The sequence below is a fragment of the Staurois parvus genome, unplaced genomic scaffold (genome assembly GCF_062004578.1).
Source record: "Staurois parvus isolate SC_StPar_1 unplaced genomic scaffold, SC_StPar_1.0 ptg000554l, whole genome shotgun sequence".
Classification (NCBI taxonomy): Eukaryota; Metazoa; Chordata; class Amphibia; order Anura; family Ranidae; genus Staurois; species Staurois parvus.
Window position 1 is genome coordinate 10,917 of NW_028318350.1, and position 20,605 is coordinate 31,521.

Consider the following 20,605-nt stretch of genomic DNA (forward strand, 5'->3'; position numbering starts at 1 on the left):
AGAGAGAAGGAGGTCTTGTGAGGAGCGGAGTGTGCGTGTTGGGTGGTACTTGGATATTAGGTCAGTGATGTAGTTCGGGGCAGTATGGTGGACGGCTTTGTATGTCAGGGTTAGGATTTTAAATTTGATCCGTTGCGCAATCGGAAGCCAGTGGAGGGATTGGCAGAGGGGGGTGGAGGACACTGATTGGAGGCCAGTGGAGGGATTGGCAGAGGGGGGTGGCGGAAACAGAGCGGTTGGAAAGGTGAATGAGTCTAGCAGCCGTATTCAGGATAGACTGAAGCGGGGATAGCCAGCGGCGAGGCAGGCCAGTGAGGAGGGAGTTGCAGTAGCCGAGTCGTGATATGATGAGGGAGTGGATGAGCTGTTTAGTGGTTTCTGGGGTTAGGAACGTGCGGATTTTGGCGAAGTTGTGGAGGTGGAGGCGGCGCAAGTTTGTTAAAGATTGGACTTGGGGCTGGAAGGATAGGTTGGAGTCCAGAATGACACCCAGTACTCTGGCCTGCAGGGCGCGTTTGATATTGGCGTTGTTGGATGTGATGGAGAAGTCAATGGGGGGTGGGGTTCGGGCTGGGGGGAAGACAAAAAACTCGGTTTTGGAGAGATTCAATTTAAGGAAGTGGAGTGACATCCAATCTGATATGTCGCTCAGTAGGTGTGTGATTCGGGCAGAGATATTCACCAATTTTACGGGGACATATATGTTTTGTGATTTAATTTAAGAGCATTATTTGTGAATTTAATATTTGTATAGAGGTCTATTTTTGCGGTTTGATTTATATTTATAAATGAGCACTCTTCTCCGCCCCAATTAGAAACCGATAAGGATCACATGAATAGTGGGGGATGTTTCTCAAGCACAGACCAGACACAGACTACAGTCATAAAACGGGTGCAGCTAGAGGTGAGAACTGGTCAACATATACAAAAATATAAATACACTATTTGTTCTGAATTTAACAGGAGTCAATGCTTTTTTCTAGTTAAGAGTGGAGGTAGGTGTATTTACCCAGAGAAAGCAGCAGGAGTCAATGCGTTTTTCTAGATTTGTATAAGAATGCGAGATGAACCCCCCCCCCCCCTTAAAAGAAAAAAACAAAAAAAAAAATACTTCAATATCACTTTGATGTACATATGGACAGGAAATATTGGTCTTAATTGAAAACTAACTCTTAGTTCAGCTTTAAGTATTAGTGTGCCATTTGGAATTTTCATTTTAATTGATAAAGATAATAACCTGACACACTAGATGAATAACTGCATATTGTTTTTTTTTTTTTTTCTGTTGTATTATTGCAATGGGTGTTTCCATGAATTAAGTCTTTACTGTTTACAAGTTCATCATCTACCTTGTTACTCAATGGAACTCATTTTTATTGAATTAATTCATGGCTTGTCGATAGCATTGACTTGTCTTTTTATTTCTCACTTGTACTAAGAAGTGCTGCTAACCATTACACATCAACTAATGAATGGCCCTGTAAACCTGTTTTTCATTAAATCATTTGTGTTTTTCTTCCTCCTTGTAATGTCCCATGCGAGCTCCTGAGCTTTTCCCCCTCATTTCTGTTTGTTTGGGACAAGCAGTACACACTACAAATCCGATAGTCTATTTTGTATGTACAGCCCTACATACACTGGGACCACGGAGAATGAATGTAGCCATCCTTTAACAGGAATTTGGATCACAGCAACAAAATAAGGAATTTGTAAGAGGCTGAGAGCAATGGAACGTACTTTTTTCAAATTAGAATACAGTCAGGTCCATAAATATTGGGACATCAACACAATTCTAACATTTTTGGCTCTATAAACCATCACAATGGATTGTTTTGTTTTTTCAGCCTAATGATGGCTTCACTGATAGTGACAGCTCTTTGGATCTCATCTTGAGAGTTGACAGCAACAGATTCCAAATGCAAATAGCACACTTGAAATGAACTCTGGACCTTTTATCTGCTCATTGTAATTGGGATAATGAGGGAATAACACACACCTGGCCATGGAACAGCTGAGAAGCCAATTGTCCCATTACTTTTGGTCCCTTAACAAGTGGGAGGCACATATGTAAACTGTTGTAATTCCTACACCGTTCACCCGATTTGGATGTAAATACCCTCAAATTAAAGCGGACAGTCTGCAGTTAAAGCACATCTTGTTCATTTCAAATCCATTGTGGTGGTGTATAGAGCCAAAAATGTTAGAATTGTGTCGATGTCCCAATATTTATGGACCTGACTGTACATAATTGAAAAGATTTTTTTTTAAAAAAGAGAGCTTAAAGTGATTCTAAAGCCTAAAGGTTTTTTAACCTTATGCATTCTATGCATTACGGTAAAAAAAAACTTCTATGTAATAGAATCCCTCCTGCCCCCTTTATTCATACTTGAGCCCATTCAACGATGTGCACGAGAGTCGAGGCTCCCTCAGCTCTGTCCCTCCTCACTAGGCAGATTGGCCATTGGCTCCCACTGCTGTCAATCAAAGGTTGTGACGAGGGAGCTGGGTTGAGCCGCCCAGTCTGTGTCAATAGACGCAGACTAGGCAGCTCGGGAGCGAGCCCACACAAGTGCCCCTATAGGAAGTGGCTTCCTGTGAGGGCACTCACCGAAGAGGAGGAGCCAGGAGTGTTGGCAGGAGCAGTGATGCATTTAGGTTTTGTGCTGCCTTAGGCAACATAAAATTTGCCCCTTCCCTGGGAGAGAGCCTGACATTGACCAACAACACCCTGGCCCCCCCACACCATAGAGAGCCTTCCACTACCATCACCCCCATACACCGGCCACTCCCCACCCAGCGAGAGACAGACACTCGCCTTCACAGCTCTGGACATCCCTGGGAATGAGAGTCAAACAGCTGGCGGACTCTCTCAGATCCTATCTGGTCCCCGAGCCACACGTGTCCCTTCTTCAGTCCCTTCTTCCAGGGGGGTGGTGCTGCCCCCCTGAAAAATTCCGCCCTGGGCAAATGCCTTGTTTGCCTTGTGGTAAATACACCCCTGGGCAGAGGACCCCAGAAGAAGAGGATCGGGGCTGCTCTGTGCAAAACCATTGCACAGAGCAGGTAAGTATAACATTTATTATTTTATTAGGAAAAAAAGGAACCTTTAATATCACTTTAATGTTACTTTAATAAAATATTTAAAAAATATATAAAATTTAGCAATGTTTTTTTTTTTAAACCTTTAACCAGTTCCCAACCTCCCTATAGCCAAAAGACAGCTACAGTGCGGTTGGCTAGTTCTGGGAGGGCATCCATGGACATGCTACCAGAACCACACCCCCGCGCTTCCCCTGGGGCGTGAATTGTGCTTGAGCTGTGATCGCTATGTCCTTCGGACGCAGCTGATCATGTGTCCAAGTAAGTCTAGGTTCACTCCTATGCAGGTTGCGTTTGATGCATTTCTGCATTGCATTGCGTTTTTGAACATGCTTTTTTGATGCGTTTTCTTTTTTTTTTTTCCTATTTGTTGCTAGGCAGATTTTAAATGCAAAACGTGGCAAAAATGCATCAAAAACACAATACATGCTTTTCTGCAGCATTCCCATTAGGTCTATAGAACCAAAAACACAACGTTTTGCATTAAAAAAATTCCCTGACCCTTTCTAAAAAATGCATTGGGTGAGAACGCAGAGATGTGAACCTGTCCCATTATTTATTTATTTAAGGTACTTATATAGTGCTGTCAATTTTCTCAGTCCCTAACCCTCCCATAGGAAATCATGTTAAATGGACTGTACTGCGTTTCTGCAAAACGCTGCAGAAAACGCTTAGGTATGAACCTAACAGGTAAAGAGCCACATTTTATCATGTGATCAACTGTGTCCAATCATAGTGTAAATAGGAAATGCCGGTTATCAGCAGTCCTCATGCTATCAGCATGTGAGGAGAGGAGAGTCGTTAAGGGGTATTTCTCAAAGGAGACATCTAAATTGATAATCGGGGCTCTGATCGTCAGTGCGGCTAATCGTGCCCCTCAGTGCTGGCTATCAGTGATGCATATCGGTGCAGCCTCATCAGTGCCCATCAGTGCTGGCTATCAGTGATGCATATCGGTGCAGCCTCATCAGTGACCATCACTGCAGTCTCATCAGTGCACATCAGTGATGGAGAAAAATCACTTATTTACAAAACTTTATACCAGAAACTAAGAAAAAAATTTTCGTTTTTCTTCAAAATTTTTGGTCTTTTTTTGTTTGTTTAGCAAAAAATAAAAACCCCAGTGGTAAATAAACACCACCAAAAGAAAGCTCATCCCTTCACTGGCTCCCGATTGCCCAACGCATTAAATTCAAATTACTAACTCTGACATACAAAACCATTCATAACGCCGCCCCAAACTACCTCACCTGATACCCAAATACCACCCTACCCGTGTCCTTCGCTCCTCACAAGACCTCCTACTCACTAGATCCCTGGTCTCCTCCCATTCCCGACTGCAGGACTTCTCCAGGACTTCCCCCATCCTCTGGAACTCTCTACCCCAATCCATCAGACTGTCACCTACCCTCCTCACCTTCAGGCGCACCCTGAAAAGCCATCTCTTTAGGCAAGCCTACCCCACCCTCACCTAACAGCCGATCTCCTCCACTCCTCCTACCACTCCATCCCCCACAGCCACTTCCTCCTGTACCTCTACCCCCTCCCTCCTAGATTGTAAGCTCGAAAGAGCAGGGCCCTCGAACTCCTCATGTATTGTATTGTTACTGTCTTGTCTCATGTACTGTATTGTCTCATGTACTGTATTGTCTCATGTACTGTATTGTCTCATGTATATACACTAGTTATAATTGCACATATCTTTGTTTTGCTTCTTCTTTTCAGCCATTGTATATAATGAATTAAGAAAGCTTTGACATGCAGTATGTAATACAAAAACAAATATGTCAAGTCATTACTTCTGAGTGACACCTTCTCTTCATGGGTCAATCCATGGATCCCCCCACTTTAATGTTCAGCGCTGAGCAAACCCTTTGGCGCTATATAAACACTGTATAATAATAATAATATTTGTATCAAACAAATTATAAAAATTGAGTTTGGGCACAATGTTGCATGACCGTGCAATAGCGCTGAAAATTGGCCTAGGCAGAAAGGGGGTAAACGTTCCCAGTGGGCAAGTGGTTAAATACTGTAAAACATTCCTCTGACCAAAAGCCAAGACATTGTTAATCTAGTCGAGGCCAGCATTTTATGAGAGGCAATGGAAAATCTGCAAGCTATAAACCACACGTGAGCTCTTAGCAAATGGTGACGTTCCGTAACTAGTAACGCTTTAGTGAAGAGTGCATTCCGTATCTTTATCCAAATAAGACGGCCTTTATATGTTTTACTTCGGATAATAAAGAAAGCACATGGATTGACCCATGAAGAGAAGGTGTCACTCAGAAGTAATGACTTGACATATTTGTTTTTGTATTACATACTGCATGTCAAAGCTTTCTTAATTCATGACATACAATGGCTGAAAAGAAGAAGCGAAACAAAGATATGTGCAATTATAACTAGCGTATATACAGCATAGAAAAAAAAGCAAAGCTTAGCGTGCGCACTCCATTTAATTTCAAAAAGCGGTGAATGAATTCCTGGCGGCTTTGTGCACAATACAAAAAGCTGCAGGTTTGCTAAGCCCAATACATGAACGCACCTTGCGCCTATTGTTCGGAACAATTACTGGTTTCACCGTTTTGCTTGAAATGAATTGTGCAGGTTTTTTTTTTTCTATCTCTTTGATTTTTTTTTCCTGAAATATAACGAGAACATATTCACTTTTTAGCTTAGGAAATCATGCCAGAGAGATTTCCCTGTGATCACGCCAGACAGTATTACTCGGCTTAGCACTGGAAACACAAAATACAAAGTCAATTGACTAAGCCACAGAAATATATTATACTTCTTAATCCTCATTACAGCTGCTTATCCCATGTCTGGTTAGAAAAAAAAAATCTACTCTATGCAAATACTTCACTTGTGGATTTGAGACTTGTCTGCAGAAATGTTTAACATTTCTGCAGACAATACTGTACCCATATGAATTTTTTACCATTTTTTTGAGACAGATAAAGCTTTATTTTGGTGGTATTTATTCACCGCTGGGATTTTTATTTTTTTTACTATGTAAATGAAAAAGTCCAAAAATTTTGAAAGTGTTTTTTTAAATAAAATTTTGCAAATAAATAATATTTCATCATAAATCGTGGCCAAAATTTATTCCGTTATCTTTTTAGTAAAAAAAAAAAATCCAAATTAGTTTATAACCAAAAATTATAATTTGTAAACATTTTTTTTTACATTTTTATTTTATTTTTTTATATTTTTTTTTTTTTTTTTTTTTTACATACTGTCACCCTAGCAGTACAGTGTCACCATGGTGACACTGTACTACTTGTGGGGGATGATGAAGATTTTTTTTTTTCTTTTTTACACTGATTACTTTTACACCCATATAGGATGTAAAAGCAATCATTTCTCCTTATCTCTGGCTGCATTCTTGCACTCATTGAGAAGTACTGAGTGAGCTGTGATTGGTCACAGCTTGTCACATGGTACAAGGCTGTTGTGAATAGCCTTGTACCATGTGACCTCTGTGATCATTCACAGATTTCACACGTAGTAAGCAATGATGTCACAAGTGACATCTTGCTTACTACTTTGCATGTGATCACTGATTGGCCAATCAGTGATCACATGATTGGGACCTCGTATAGAGGTCCCGTCCGACGATCGGTGCTTCACTGTGTCTGGAGGACACAGCGGGCACCGGATCGCGGTGCTGCACGCTCCGAGGGAGCGCACACAAGCAGGGTGCGGGGAGGCCATTTATAAACAGCCACCCGACCCTGCACTGCCACCGCCAGGCCGTTTATATGCAACGGCCAGTCGGGAAGTGGTTAAGGATTTTTCTTTTTTTTTCTTCGTCTTTTCATTCTTCTTTTCATTCTTCTTCTTCTTCTTTTCATCTTTTCATTCTTCTCATTCTTCTTTTCATTCTTTTCATTCTTCTTCTTCTTTTCATTCTTCTTCTTATTCTTTTCATTCTTCTTCTTCTTCTTTTCATCTTTTCATTCTTCTTCTTCTTTTCATCTTTTCATTCTTCTCATTCTTCTTTTCATTCTTCTCATTCTTCTTCTCATTCTTCTTTTCATTCTTCTTCTTCTTTTCATTCTTCTTTTCATTCTTCTCATTCTTCTTCTTCTTTTCATTCTTCTCATTCTTCTTTTCATTCTTCTTTTCATTCTTCTCATTCTTCTTTTCATTCTTCTTTTCATTCTTCTCATTCTTCTTCTTTTCATTCTTCTCATTCTTCTTTTCATTCTTCTTCTTCTTCTTTTCATTCTTCTTCTTCTTCTTCTTCTTCTTCTTCTTCTTTTCATTCTTCTTTTCATTCTTCTTCTTCTTTTCATTCTTCTTTTCATTCTTCTTCTTCTTTTCATTCTTCTTCTCATTCTTCTTTTCATTCTTCTTTTCATTCTTCTTTTCATTCTTCTTTTCATTCTTCTTCTTCTTCTTTTCATTCTTCTTCTTCTTCTTCTTTTCATTCTTCTTCTTCTTCTTCTTCTTTTCATTCTTCTTCTTCTTCTTTTCATTCTTCTTTTCATTCTTCTCATTCTTCTTTTCATTCTTCTTTTCATTCTTCTCATTCTTCTTTTCATTCTTCTTCTTTTCATTCTTCTCATTCTTCTTTTCATTCTTCTTCTTTTCATTCTTCTCATTCTTCTTTTCATTCTTCTTCTTCTTCTTCTTCTTCTTCTTCTTCTTTTCATTCTTCCTCTTCTTCTTTTCATTCTTCCTCTTCTTCTTTTCATTCTTCTTTTCATTCCTCTTCCTCTTCTTCTTTTCTTCTTCTTCTTCTTCTTCTTCTTCTGGCAACTCCACCACGCAGCTCATTTTTGTTCCAGTATTACTGTATTTTGCTCCTTCAAAATCCTGAAACTTTCTTTTGGCAGGTGTACAGACTCAGGTACTCAGTGCAGGAATGGTGGGAATCCCTCACAATGGACACAGCATGTGTACATACAGACCCAGGAATTCAACACAGGGACAGTGGGAACCCCTAATAATGGGTAAAGCAGGTGGGCAGACCCGGAATCTCAGCACATGGATGGTAGGAACCCCTCATAATGGGCACAGCAGGTGTGCATACCCAGAACCTCAGCACAGGGATGGTGGGAACCCCTAGTAATGGGCGCAGCAGGTGTGCAGACCTGGGACCTCAGCACAGGGATGGTAGAAACCCCTCATAATGGGAACAGCAGGTGTACAGACCCAGGAATTTAGCACAGGGATGGTGGGAACTCCTCCTAATGGGCAGAGCAGGTGTACAGACCCAGGAACTCAGCACAGGGATGGTGGGAACTTCTCATAATGGGCGCAGCAGGTGTGCAGACCTGGAACCTCAGCACAGGGATGGTGGGAACCCCTCATAATGGGCACAGCAGGTGTGCATACCCAGAACCTCAGCACAGGGATGGTGGGAACCCCTCATAATGGGCACAGCAGGTGTTAGGGGGTTTAACTCTCCAGCATCCATTAGAGACTGATATAGTAATATAGTTCATTCTTCTTCTTCTTTTCATTCTTCTTTTCATTCTTCTTCTTCTTCTTTTCATTCTTCTTCTTCTTTTCATTCTTTTCATTCTTCTTCTTTTCATTCTTCTTCTTCTTCTTTTCATTCTTCTCATTCTTCTTTTCATTCTTCTCATTCTTCTTCTCATTCTTCTTTTCATTCTTCTCATTCTTCTTTTCATTCTTCTTTTCATTCTTCTTCTTCTTTTCATTCTTCTTCTTTTCATTCTTCTTCTTCTTTTCATCTTTTCATTCTTCTTCTTCTTTTCATCTTTTCATTCTTCTTCTTTTCATCTTTTCATTCTTCTTCTTCTTCTTCTTCTTCTTTTCATTCTTCTTCTTCTTCTTTTCATTCTTCTTCCTCTTCTTCCTCGTCGTGCCCCGTGACTGCCCAAATGAGTGAAGTGTGCGGTGATTCTAAGATCGACGGCACTCATCTGCATGTCATACTGACTGACAGTATTATTTCTCTTCCCCAGCAGACTCCAAGGGCATTTAAATTAAAGGTACAGTGTTCTGCACTAATATAAAGGCTCTCTGAAGCCTAGAAACCCTTTTAATTAGTTAAATTCGCAGCGAATAAATTCGCATCGAATCGAATTTCTCCCGCAAATTCGGCGAATCAGCCGAATCGAATTTTTGAATAATTCGCTCATCTCTAGTCCTGACATTTGGGGGATATCTGTACCGTCCTGACATTTGGGGGATATCTGTACCGTCCTGACATTTGGGGGATATCTGTACCGTCCTGACATTTGGGGGATATCTGTACTGTTCTGACATTTGGGGGATATCTGTACTGTTCTGACATTTGGGGGATATCTGTACTGTCCCGACATTTGGGGGATATCTGTACTGTCCCGACATTTGGGGGATATCTGTACTGTCCTGACATTTGGGGGATATCTGTACTGTCCCGACATTTGGGGGATATCTGTACTGTCCTGACATTTGGGGGATATCTGTACTGCCCCGACATTTGGGGGATATCTGTACTGTCCCGACATTTGGGGGATATCTGTACTGTCCCGACATTTGGGGGATATCTGTACTGTCCTGACATTTGGGGGATATCTGTACTGTCCTGACATTTGGGGGATATCTGTACTGTCCTGACATTCTTGGACCTCAAGAAATTAGATTGGCTTCAGGAATATTCAGATCTATACCATAGTTTGTGAACTCTATAACTTTCCTACAAACTAAATAATACATCCTAATTTGGGTTATTTTCACCAAAGACATGTAGCAGAATACATCTCGGCCTAAATTTATGAAGAACAATTATTTATTTGTAAACTTTTATAACAGAAACAAAGAAAAATGTGTTTGTTTTCCAAATTTTTGGTCTTTTTTTGTTAATTTAGCAAAAAATAAAAACCCCGGCGGTGATTAAATACCACCAAAAGAAAGCTCTAGTTGTGTGAAGAAAATGATAAAATTTTAGTTTGGGTACAGTGTTGTATGACCGCGCAATTGTCATTCAAAATGTGAGAGCGCTGAAACCTGAAAAATGGCCTGGGCAGGAAGAGGGAAAATTGCCCGGTATTGAATTGGTTAAATAGTGCATGTATATATCAAAAAATCTTCAGAAAAAACTAATAAAGTCCCTTGTGATGATAACTGAAGATTCTAAAGATGTTTATAACCTTCCACCTTTCACCCGTGCACACCAACATCAAATACACTCACCAGATTTTGGTGAATGAAAAGCCTTTAAGGATTTTTGGGGAATCCTAAACCCCCTGTTACAAGCTGTTGAAATGTGAGTGGCCTGGATTTTGTCTTTTGGTATAATACTGTTGTGGCAATATTACACTATATAAGTTTTCTCTTTGACGATATGGTGGAGCAAACTAGGAAGCCACGGTGAGGACCTGAAAGAAGATCTAAACTTGGAGGGGCAGGCTATCATTGAGCTGATTAAAGATTTTTGGGGAATCCTAAACCCCCTTTTCATCAGCTCAATGATAGCCTGCCCCCTACTGTAAAGAAGCCTTTCCGTATGTTGATTAACCACTTCCTGTCCGGACACTTTTACCCCCTTCCTGTCCAGGGCAATTTTCAGCTTTCAGCGCTATCACACTTTGAATGACAATTGCGCGGTCATGCAATACTGTACCCATATGAATTTTTTACCATTTTTTTGAGACAGATAAAGCTTTATTTTGGTGGTATTTATTCACCGCTGGGATTTTTATTTTTTTTACTATGTAAATGAAAAAGTCCAAAAATTTTGAAAAAAAAGTGTTTTTTTAAATAAAATTTTGCAAATAAATAATATTTCATCATAAATCGTGGCCAAAATTTATTCCGTTATCTTTTTAGTAAAAAAAAAAAAAAATCCAAATTAGTTTATAACCAAAAATTATAATTTGTAAACATTTTTTTTTACATTTTTATTTTATTTTTTTATATTTTTTTTTTTTTTTTTTTTTTTTACATACTGTCACCCTAGCAGTACAGTGTCACCATGGTGACACTGTACTACTTGTGGGGGATGATGAAGATTTTTTTTTTTCTTTTTTACACTGATTACTTTTACACCCATATAGGATGTAAAAGCAATCATTTCTCCTTATCTCTGGCTGCATTCTTGCACTCATTGAGAAGTACTGAGTGAGCTGTGATTGGTCACAGCTTGTCACATGGTACAAGGCTGTTGTGAATAGCCTTGTACCATGTGACCTCTGTGATCATTCACAGATTTCACACGTAGTAAGCAATGATGTCACAAGTGACATCTTGCTTACTACTTTGCATGTGATCACTGATTGGCCAATCAGTGATCACATGATCGGGACCTCGTATAGAGGTCCCGTCCGACGATCGGTGCTTCACTGTGTCTGGAGGACACAGCGGGCACCGGATCGCGGTGCTGCACGCTCCGAGGGAGCGCACACAAGCAGGGTGCGGGGAGGCCATTTATAAACAGCCACCCGACCCTGCACTGCCACCGTCCGGCCGTTTATATGCAACGGCCAGTCGGGAAGTGGTTAAGGATTTTTGGGGAATCCTAAACCCCCTGTTACAAGCTGTTGAAATGTGAGTGGCCTGGATTTTGTCTTTTGGTATAATACTGTTGTGGCAATATTACACTATATAAGTTTTCTCTTTGACGATATGGTGGAGCAAACTAGGAAGCCACGGTGAGGACCTGAAAGAAGATCTAAACTTGGAGGGGCAGGCTATCATTGAGCTGATGAAAAGGGGGTTTAGGATTCCCCAAAAATCCTTAAAGGCTTTTCACTCACCAAAATCTGGTGAGTGTATTTGATGTTGGTGTGCACGGGTGAGAGGTGGAAGGTTATAAACATCTTTGGAATCTTCAGTTATCATCACAAGGGACTTTATGGGTTTTTTCTGTAGATTCTTTGATCTATACATGCACTATTTAATATGGGACATTTGTGTGATTTACTAATATTTGTATCTAGGTCTATGTTGCGCTGTTTATATATTTTACTGTTTGTGTTTTCACACATTTTTTGCACAGCAGCGCTTTAGAAGGGTGATTTATTGATTTTGACTGGCGCAGGAATATTTTTCTTTTCTACATTAACCTGCTTAAATGTGGTTGCTGTTTGCAGATAGGGATGCACCGATATCGGTATTGGTTCCGATACTGAGTCTTCACGAGTACTCATACTCCTCAAAATGCTTCCGATACCAAAACTGATACTTTGCAGTGCGATTTGCGTCAATACAAAATGCAGATTGCACCACAAAGCATAGCATGCGATTTGAACAGTAATGCAATTCCTGTCCAAATCCCATGTGGCTTCCCCACTTGTCATAGCCTGAGTTCACACAGGAGTGGTGTGGGAAACCTCCCTCCATCGATCCAATGCTGAGCGGAGAGTGGGCATGTGGATATGTATACTATGGAGGCAGATGCTCTGTATTCGAAGCTGTAGGAGAGGAGGGAAAGTGGCAGGGGTTTCAAATCTTAGACCTGTGAAGCAGCTTTCTCTCTTCTCCTTACAGGGATGACAGTATGGGTTAGACGGCTTCTGATTGGTCAGCACCATCCATGTGAAGGCGCTGACCAATTAAAAGCCCTCTAGCCCGAACTGTCATCCCTGCAAGGTGAGGAGAGAAAGTGGCAAGGATTTGAAATCCCCACCTCTTTCTCTCCTCGCCTACAGCTGAGAATATGGAGCATCTGCCACCAGGTATACATCCCCACACACCCTTCTCTCCCACTTTTCAATGCAGGAAACTTCCCTGCACTGCTCCTGTGTGAACTCAGGCTATGACAATCCTGGGTTCACACAGGAGCAGTGGGGAAACAGAATGCGATTTAAACAGGAATCGCATTCACATGTCTGTTCGGTCAGGACTACTTCTCCCTGCCTGTCCACACAAGCACAGCTCCGTGTACATTTATGACATTCCCATGTGCATGCGTTTGAGTGACATCATTGTAGCCAGGAAGGAAAACCGGAGACTATGGATGTGTCCGTGACAGCAGAGACTATGGATGTGTCCGTGACAGCAGAGACTATGGAAGCGTCCATGACAGCAGAGACTATGGAAGCGTCCATGACAGCAGAGACTATGGAAGCGTCCATGACAGCAGAGACTATGGAAGCGTCCATGACAGCAGAGACTATGGAAGCGTCCATGACAGCAGAGACTATGGAAGCGTCCATGACAGCAGAGACTATGGAAGCGTCCATGACAGCAGAGACTATGGAAGCGTCCATGACAGCAGAGACTATGGAAGCGTCCATGACATCAGGGACTATGGAAGCGTCCATGACAGCAGAGACTATGGAAGCGTCCATGACAGCAGAGACTATGGAAGCGTCCATGACAGCAGAGACTATGGAAGCGTCCATGACAGCAGAGACTATGGAAGCGTCCATGACAGCAGAGACTATGGAAGCGTCCATGACAGCAGAGACTATGGAAGCGTCCATGACAGCAGAGACTATGGAAGCGTCCATGACAGCAGAGACTATGGAAGCGTCCATGACAGCAGAGACTATGGAAGCGTCCATGACAGCAGAGACTATGGAAGCGTCCATGACAGCAGAGACTATGGAAGCGTCCATGACAGCAGAGACTATGGAAGCGTCCGTGACAGCAGAGACTATGGAAGCGTCCGTGACAGCAGAGACTATGGAAGCGTCCGTGACAGCAGAGACTATGGAAGCGTCCGTGACAGCAGAGACTATGGAAGCGTCCGTGACAGCAGAGACTATGGAAGCGTCCGTGACAGCAGAGACTATGGAAGCGTCCGTGACAGCAGAGACTATGGAAGCGTCCGTGACAGCAGAGACTATGGAAGCGTCCGTGACAGCAGAGACTATGGAAGCGTCCGTGACAGCAGAGACTATGGAAGCGTCCGTGACAGCAGAGACTATGGAAGCGTCCGTGACAGCAGAGACTATGGAAGCGTCCGTGACAGCAGAGACTATGGAAGCGTCCGTGACAGCAGAGACTATGGAAGCGTCCGTGACAGCAGAGACTATGGAAGCGTCCGTGACAGCAGAGACTATGGAAGCGTCCGTGACAGCAGAGACTATGGAAGCGTCCGTGACAGCAGAGACTATGGAAGCGTCCATGACAGCAGAGACTATGGAAGCGTCCATGACAGCAGAGACTATGGACACTACAGCACTAGAAGGGATTACTTGGCCAGTATGTTAATATGTTGGGGGGGGGGGGGATATGATCCATACCGTAAACTTGGGTTATTCACTTTAAGGTCATCAGAGAGAACAAGGGGCTATTTTTACGGCAGGAAAAGAGATCTCAACATACGGAAAGGCTTCTTTACAGTAAGAGCTGTGAAAATGTGGAATAGACTCCCTCAGGAGCTGGCCAGCTCAGTAGGTTGTTTTAAGAAAGGCCTGGATTCTTTCATACATGTACACAATACAACTGGATACTAACATTTACAGGTAAAATTGAAGGGAATATCCGATTGCCTCTTGGGGGATCAGGAAGGAGTTTTTTCCCCCCTCTGCAGCAAATTGGATCAAGCTTTTTTGGGTTTTTTGCCTTCTTTTGGACCAACTGTGGGCATTGGATAGTGTATATGGAGGTGTTCTATTTGTGTTTTGTTTTTTTTTGTTTTTTCTGTTGGTTGAACTGTTTGGACTGTCTTTTTTTTTTTTGAACAGATTAACTATGTAACCGTGTAACTATGTGGTGCATACTAGGACATTATGGCATAAAGCTCCCAGGGGACATTTTTTAATGTGGTGGTTTAATTCCATTTTAAAATAGGCCAGTCATTTAGAATTGATAAATCTACTACTAATTTTGAGCTAGGTAAAAAACGTTTAGGTAGCAGTATACTTGCCTCACTCGATCCAGCACTGTGCCTGGCTGCAGTTTTCTCTCCTGCCTTCCTCTTCATACAGGGTATGGGTGAGCTAATTCAGTGAGGAGGGAGCGAGGGGGGGGGGGTTGGGGGCTCAAGCCATGCTGTCTGTGTCTTTGGATACAGGCAGCGTGGCTCAGGATCGAGGCCTTACAAGTGCTGCCATAGCAAGTGGCTTGCTATGGGGGCACTCACAGAAGAGGAGGAGCCAGGAGCATTAACAGGGGACCTGGGAAGAGGAGGTTCACAGTCGCTCTGTGCAATTCCAGGCAAGTATAAACCTGTTATCGGAGGGGGTTTGCAATCACTTTAAAAGGAGTTCTATGGTCATTGCATGCAGTTTCATTCTATAACATCAGCATTGTAATAACATTGCAAACAATAGTTATTTTTGACAATCCATTATAAGCTTGCTTGAAAAATCTCCTTTTGTGTTGTCAGTTCTGTCTTTCTGCCGTTCATCCATATCTGCAACTCCCTGGATTCCCTGCATACTTTGTAGCTCCTCCTCTGCTGTTTTCTTTCAATTTCAGTGTTTAAAGTAAAACTCCAACCAAACCTTTTTAGTTCGTAAAAGTGTTGGAAAGGGTTAGAAGCTCTGCCAGGTTTTAATGTTTTAGTCCCCATCATGGGCGGACTGACAACTCATGGGGATCATGGGGCCTCTGTGTCCTCGACAAACTCAAAAAAGCCTATGAAAAAGGTACCAGGGGCATCTCATGGGGCCCCCTACTGACCCCGGGCCCTCGGGCAGTGCCCGAGTTTCCAAATGGTCAGTCCGCCCCTGGTCCCCATTGGGGAGAATGTCCCTTCACTTCTTGTCATCAAGTCAAGGAGCGAGGGGAAATCTTTTCTACAGGGACACACAGCAATTAAAACACTTGTTAGCAATGCGCTAATCAGTGACAGGGAGATGTGATGCCGAGTTGCCTGCCTCCGTATACATGATAGCTTTTGATTGGATACATTTTGGATGGGTGGTCTAGAGGGTGTTCTGTGATGAATAGAAGGGTATATATAGCAGGAAATGTTTTCTAGCTCTTTTGTTTGATTTGTTACCGGTATGCACTTCACCTGTTTTGTTTTGGCTCCCTATTTTTCACTTGACCGCTAATGAAGCCCATTTTTGGCAAAACATGTTGGAATTTGGCGTATGATTTAAAGTGATCTAAACTTTTTTTTTTTTTTTTTTTCCTCTAATAATAAAGTCCTATTTACCTGCTTTGTGCAATGATTTTGAACAGAGCGTCCCGTACCTCCTCTTCTGGGGTCTGCTGCCGGTGCTCCTGGCTTCTTCTCTTTGGCAAGTGCTGCTCCCTCATCACAGGATTTGATTGACAGCAGTAGTAGCCAATGGCTCCCGTTGCTGCTTCTATGTCCTGTAAAGAGAGAGCGGAAAGAGCCACTGCTGTCGGGCACAGTGCTGGATCAAGATTAAGCAAGTAAGTATTTAACCCCCCTGGCGGTATTCCCGAGTGTAGCTCGGGGTAAAATGTCAGTACCAAAAGCGGTAACCCCCCCGAGCTACACTTGGGCTTACCATGCGGCGCTGCATAGGAAGTCCCTGTAGAGCTTACCTTGTCCTTCGCTCTCGCGATGTGTCCCCTGCAGCGTCCCCGGCCATCTCCTCCGGCCAATGCCGGCATCTGGCTTCCGTGTTCCGGTCCCTGTGATGTCGGGACGTACGGGCGCCGGAACCGGTGGCAAATTTGAAATTTTTTAAAAATGACTATTACATAGTAAAACATTGCTGTTTCAATGCATTTCACATACATTTTGTCCCGAGTGCTTTGTCCTGCCTGCATTTTGACTGTTCTTTCTGCCTGGAAACTTAGAAAAGTCCATGGCGTCCAAAAAGCGTCCATTTAGGTCAAAAGCGGTTTTAGACCGGCTAGAGAACAGCGATAGTAAATCAGAACCACTTGCAGAATTGAGTGATAATGATTCGTGGGGGAAATTTGTCATCAGACACTGAAAACGATTTTGCGACTTTGCTCAGCGATGTGCGAATTTGCCTCTGTATTTCAAATTTCAGTGTTTTTGGTTTGATTATATTATTGAATTACATTTATTATTATATTATTATTTTTTTATGATTATTTTTAAATTATAATTTATGATTTCATGTTTCAAATTTTATCCTACCCGGGATGTTTACTAGACTCTTGTTTGTACAGATTTCAGAGTTATTCCTAAAAAATTACAGCCTACAATAAAAAACTACATATTTCCATACAAAAAAATGGTACCGCTTTCAGCACCAAAAATCGGAAATAATCAGACCGCCAGGGAGGTTAAGGGGGCTGGGGGAATCCTGTTCATAGACTTTTTTCACTTTAATGCAGGAATGCATTAAGGTAAACAACTGTAAGCCTTTAGAACGATTTTAAAACACTTTTTATTGCTTTGGTTCCTAAAAGGAAAGACAAACAGATTAAGAGACTGACAGAATTTAGGGGCAGATAGGGTCCTCCAATGTCCCTCTACTCCTTCCCTTCCATTTGAGCAATATAAAATAAGAGAATGATGACCAAAGGCATGATCTATCACAATATCATGGACTGTGTTCTATAATTGAATGATGTAAGAAGACTCTTACGTTTTATAGTCCGGGTCTGACGTGTGAGCCGCACGTCCCAATGTTTATAATGAAATGTGTCATTTCCCTGTGACTATCAAGACTTTTGTTTATAGGTTTTGATTGTTTGTACCCCCAATTGAGATTCTTCCTGGCCCATTGTCTGTCCCAAATGAAACTGCTAGTGAACTACTAAAATCTCATATGCTGAGACGGGGGAGTGGTGTCTTCTGACGAAAATAAAGCATTCATTAGTGTCATTCCTAAGCCCAATAAAGATACTACTGCTGTCTCTATCGTCCTGTATCCTTGATTGTGATCTCAAGATTCTCACTAAAGTTTTGGCTTTACGCCTTCATAAATTTTTAGCTCATTATATTTATGATGATCAATCAGGATTTATTAGCGGTCGTCAAACACGTGATCAAATTCAATTTGGCACTACTGTTAGCACTACCGTCAGCTGAACAATCTAATTGGGACAATTCCTTGTCAAGGGAAGTCCAGAAATGCCCGTAGCGATAAAAGAAGAAAAGAATTAGCGCAGGGCAGGCATGACTAGGCCCAGAGTGGGAAGGAAGATGTGTAAGGGTTAATGATTGTATTAGAGTTGGTAAAGGATAGCTGGGGGATCTGGTTGGTAGAGGAGAGTGTAGGTGGGGTCTTCGGCACTTTAGGGTGGGGTGTTCTGGGGAGGGACGTCAGTTGGGAGCTGGACGTGGGATAGAGAGCTTCCCTCCTGCCCGCCCTGTTTGGTGAATGTTGTGTTCCTCCTGGGGGGGGGGGTTATTTTGGTTCCTGGGCGGTGGTTGGTCTTTGGAGGCGGTTCTTATCTTGGAGGTACAAAATGGTGTGGGACCCATCGGTGGTATGGTGTGCCCGGGAACATTCCCAGTTAACCGAGGTTTAACTGGAAGGTGGTGGTGCTGCACTGCGGACGGTATGGTTCTCTCCGAGCTGGTTGGTTGCGGATGGAGGCCTAGTGTATATGGTTGTCCGCAGGTGCATTTCGGATCGTTTTGGGGGTGCCTTCAAAGACCAACGACAACTCTTTATGTTTTCTGTTATAAGGAATGGTTGGTGTGTTTAAACTTGATTTGTTAATAAAAGGCTGTGTTGGCCATTTTACTCCAAAATTGGTGTTGTGTTTTCTGTAAGTATAGTAAGTAAAGGGGATTGGTATGGAAGGGTAATGGTGGTGTAGTGGGGTCTGGATGAACCTATCTCGGGTGCACTAGTCATGCTGTTGTCTTTTAGATCTCCATAAAGCTTTTGACAGCCTGTCTTGGGACTATTTATTTCAGATGTTAGGTGCATTTGGGTTTGGCTCCTCATTTTTTACTTTATTGCGTGCTCTATATTGTAATCCTTCAGCCCAGGTCTCTGTTCGTGGATACAAATCGGCTCCTCTGTCTATTGGGAGAGGTACTAGACAGGGATGCCCCCTTTCCCCTTTACTTTTTTGCATTAGCAATGGAACCACTTGCTATTGCTATCCGTTCTGACCCTGCTATCTCTGGTATCTACTGTGGCCAACAAAATCATAAATGTGCCTTATTTGCTGATGATGTCCTTATGTATGTGTCTGCTCCTCGAGTGTCTTTACCTAGTCTCCTCCATTTACTTCACCGATTTTCTATGGCCTCGGGTCTTACTCTGAATTCCTCTAAAACAGCGGTTCTCAACCTTCCTAATGCCGCGACCCTTTAATACAGTTCCTCATGTTGTGGTGACCCCCAACCATAAAATTATTTTCGTTGCTACTTCATAACTGCAGCAGCTCTTCTCATTCCCGCCATACAAGGTGTCACACCTCCCCCAATCCCACCACACAGAGCTGCTAGCTCTCTTCACACACGGCCCGCTCTCACTGACGCCATCTTGGATCCGCTCTCCCCCCTCCTCCACCCAGTCCCAACTAGCCGGCTCCCTGACAGAGGCCACTCCCAATCTTAGGACGTCAAAACTTCTTCACTGGCGCTTCCCGTTGACACGTCACCTCGTCTGGTTGGTCAAGTTCTAGTCCACCCTGCATTTAGAGCTGGGGATGATGTCGCTGCTCAGCGATGATTGGGGGAGCAGTGCAGACAATGGGCGGGGTGGATGTTGTGGGAGATGATAGGCTGGGGCAGAGGGGTCAGGTCTCATCACTGCTGACTGTTCTCTTACTCGTATGTGGGCATATCTGCATGGGGGCGGACCCACATGGAGATAGAGGAGCAGTGTCTCGGTTCCTAAGACCATCGGAAATATGTTTTTTCCGATGGTCTTAGGCGACCCCTGTGAAAGGGTCGTTCGACCCCCAAGTTGAGAACCGCTGCTCTAAAACGATTGCTTTAATTATTTCTTTGCCCACTTCGGAGGTTCAGTATCTTCGGGACATTTTCAATGGGCCCTCCGCTCTCTTCCCTATTTGGGGATCCATCGCACGAGCTCTATTTCATCAATATATTGTGCTAACTACCCCCCTCTTTTTAAATGACTCTGGACCGATTTACATAATTGGGCAGATCTCCCTTTATCTTGGTTTGGTAGAATCATTTCCTTTTAAAATTACTTTTCTGCCAAGACTACTATATTCTTTTCGGATTTTGCTGATTGCTGTCACCGGAAGGGAAATCTTACTCTTACAATCTGCTGTCTCTAGATTTATATGGGGAGGTAAAAGTCCTCGGGTCAATAATTCGACTTCATTTTCTCAGAAGAAGCATGGCGGTTTGGGACTTCCTAATCTTTTGACTTCTTTCCATGCGGCTCAGATAGCGCAGCTCTCATGCATTACTGCTAGGGGCTATGTGCCTCAATGGGTTGACATTAAGGCCCTATCTTGCGATCATATGCTGTTGGCTCCCTTATGTGGCTTCCCAGTCGGTTGCGTCCTCCCATCCTTTGCCCTACATTATCAGATTCTTAACAATCTGGGATAGATGGTGGGCCCGCAAGCCTTTATTTTCCCTACATACCCCTCTGGCCCCAGTTTTTTGTAATCCTGAATCCACGCCTGGTTTAACACCATCTGTGTTTCACTGGTGGATCTATAAGGGCTTTTTGCGTATCGGGGACTATTTGGATGGACTTCGTCCACATTCTCTCCAATATTTTCAGACAAAGTGCCACCTGCCTTC

The 20,605-nt window shown here is 42.8% G+C and overlaps 1 protein-coding gene across 2 annotated transcripts in view; it reads left to right on the plus strand.

Annotated features, from left to right (window-relative positions):
- Nucleotides 1-813: 813 nt before the first annotated feature.
- COA1 (cytochrome c oxidase assembly factor 1) overlaps nt 814-20,605 on the plus strand; it is a 153,822-nt gene continuing 134,030 nt past the window's right edge. For both annotated transcript variants that reach the window (XM_089691198.1, XM_089691199.1), the window contains exon 1: nt 814-904. The gene's annotated coding sequence lies outside the window, so the exon portion shown is untranslated. The remainder of the gene's footprint in view (nt 905-20,605) is intronic.